This window comes from Nicotiana attenuata, unplaced genomic scaffold (assembly GCF_001879085.1).
Source record: "Nicotiana attenuata strain UT unplaced genomic scaffold, NIATTr2, whole genome shotgun sequence".
NCBI classification, from domain to species: domain Eukaryota; kingdom Viridiplantae; phylum Streptophyta; class Magnoliopsida; order Solanales; family Solanaceae; genus Nicotiana; species Nicotiana attenuata.
The window spans coordinates 239,443-242,558 of NW_017671442.1; positions in this window are offsets into that span (position 1 = coordinate 239,443).

A 3,116-nucleotide genomic window follows, 5' to 3' on the forward strand; every position below is an offset into this window, starting at 1 on the left:
GGTGCGATCTAAGTGAACTGTAATGCGAATCTAGCTAGCGTAGCTTGAGAGAGTGCGTCTAGTAAATTATCATAATTGCTTGAGAGAGATTTATGATAGCTGGAGAGTTCATGATTGATAGAGGCAACTAAGTCAAAGCTATAAGAAACATACAACTAAGGAAATCAACAACGGGGGAAACCATTACCTTAGACCTTTATTCCAATTGTTTACAATTCAAGCATAGTTAGTTTTCAGCTGTTTATTTATTTTCAGTTTTAGTCGCAATCTTTATAATTTAGAAAATTGTTCAATCTTGTCTTTTTGGTGATATTAAACAGATACAACTAAGCCTTAGTTCTCTGTGGGATTCGACTCCGGACTTTTAGACCGGATTATATTTGCAGCGACCGCTTATCCTTTTTAGGACTAGAGTTGGGCGTTATCAACCGCCTCTAGTCGTCATTCACAAGCACCACCGTTAGCCATCACCATCAACAACTACCATAGAATATTATATTTAATTTATTATTATTTTATTTGAATTTTATGTTTATTAATTTTCAAATAAAGATAAATTTTGTACATTTGGATGTTAAAAATCAAAGAGTCTTAATCATTTAGTATTCAGATCTTAGTATACATCTTATATTCATATGTGTATTCAGATTCAGATGTCTTAATCTTAAAAAAAAACAAATGAGGCCTAAGACTCTTAAAGACCCGAATTTAGCTAGAGCATTCTTTTCATTAAAAAAAAAATATTCTTCTTATAGGGTAAAAAAAATTTAGAAAATAGAGACGTATGAAAATATTGCCTAATTTAGGAAAAATTCAAACGACAACGGACAAATTTGAAAATAACATGATGTAATGAGATAGAAATTAAGTGAAGTGGTACGTTGTCAGCAATTTTCTATTTGTTTCTATTGAACAAGGCCAAAAAAAAAAAAAATATTCATTGTAAAAGGAAGGATATATAGGGTTGTAAATACAGTATTGAATATTAACGTAATTTTCTGAAGTTTGCGAATAACTTGACTTGAAAGAAATTGAGAAAGCAATACATAATAAGAGTATTGAAAAATTTAAATTATACTCCTATAAGGAGTAAATAAGTAAATTTGTCGTAATCCACTGAACTACATTAATAGCATAACCTATACTTTGATATATCAAGCAACATTTTAAAGTTTCACAAATCTTGAACTTTTAATATGTCCCCAAACTTTTATATATAAAGCTTTGAACAAGAAATTAAAGTGCATCATCTTGAGCTAGATTTTATGCACCACGGTTCCGTGGTTTTCAGTGTGAAAATACAATTACAGTTGAAAAAAAAATAAAATGAATAAAATATTTTCAGGTTGAGACGCGGATATCTCGTTCTCTTAAGGAGATTCAAGCCCACTGCAGCAAAGTTTTTCACTGGTCCAGGGAAAAAATTTAAAAATAGCCAGATTTACAACTGATCATTCAAAACTAGCGCAGTTTCAAAAGTAATCGAAATTTAGCCACTTTTCATGTAAAGATAAATCTGAGCGAAAACACTGTTCAAAATCCGAAAAATACGCCCGCATATATACTGGAGTTCCAGCAAGTATAAATGTCCAGTATAATATACTGGAGTTTGGAGCACCGGTGCTCCAGTCTCCCGTATATTATACAGGAGTCAGCAAAGTATACCGGTCCAGCATAATATGATGGAGTTCGTACACAAATGCACCGAACTCCCGTATATTATACCGGATCGGTCTCTGTTGCAGCAAAATAGTGGCTATTTTTTATTGACTTGGTAAACGCTGGCTATTTTTGATTGACCAGTGTGAAAACTGGCTATACCGTGCTATTTTGACCTGGTCCAGCAGTAATCCTCTTGACCCGTCTCCCCCAGGATACAACAGCCCGATCACGTCGTATGACTCGAACAAACTCTGGACAAGTTGTTGAGTCCAAAGCTCCATCAAGATGAACACCTTCCTTCAACAAAAGTAAAAAAAACTCTCTTCTTCTTTTTTAACAACTTTAACCTCACTTTATAGAAACACTCTACAATTATTTTTTTCATACCACAATATGGAAGAAAGACACCTATTTATAGGTGTAAGAATTCTTCCTTGAATTAAATTGGAAGAAAGTGGGGTAATAAGTTATGATATCATGGAGAACATGGGATAATTAGTGGTAGAACATGGGAGAAGAGTTACAAAAGAGTTATGGCCATTTTCTACTTCATGGAGTAGTGAGAGTTATAGGAGTTATGGCCATTTTCTACATCATGGAGTAGTGGGAGTTATAGGAATTTATTTTAATAATAAAATGCAATTACACTAATATTCCCCCACTCATTTTAATATTAAAATATATAAGAGAGTTTACCAGTTGAAGGGAGACTATCATGCATAATGAAGGTGCGCTCTGCATTGAACCTCCACTTAGCAAAACAGCGATCTTTACTCCTGAGTCAGTAGTGGTCTCAGACTTGAACTATGACTGCTCTAGGAAAATTAAATATCACTGCTTACACATAATAATCAAGGTGTTGACATGAGCTTTATTAGCCAGCACATTACGGCCTTGTGCTATCCCGGTTTTCATGAGTGTTTTTGAGAACAAGCCCAATTCTCATAGGAAGCGGCCTACTTCCACACTCACATAGGTGAAATCTGTCAAGGGTGCTCCTGTAACTCTAACACCCCACTCATACGAGCTACAGATTTTCATTAAGAGTTAATAAAACTCAACCTCGAAAATCATTACAGGATAAATGCACTCACACCATAGGGATGGAATAATAATAAAAATAGTGCATTTTAAACCAAGCCATCGTATGATTCGTTCTTCCCATTGAACCTGGTTATAAGATCTGTAGTCCCCGGGTTGGGTTTCCTCTAATATGACTTATGAGCTTATGGGCTTCAATCCCATCCCCTCGATGTGCTCCAGACCCTTTCTCTTGCTAAGGCCTTAGTCAGTGGATCTGCAAGATTATCACAAGATTTAACATAATCAACATTAATGGTACCGCTTGTCAAATATGATCTCATAGTACTATGTTTTCTCCTTATAGGTCTGGATTTACCGTTGTAATAACGATTTTGTACTCTACCAATTGCAGCGGTGCTATCACAATGAAT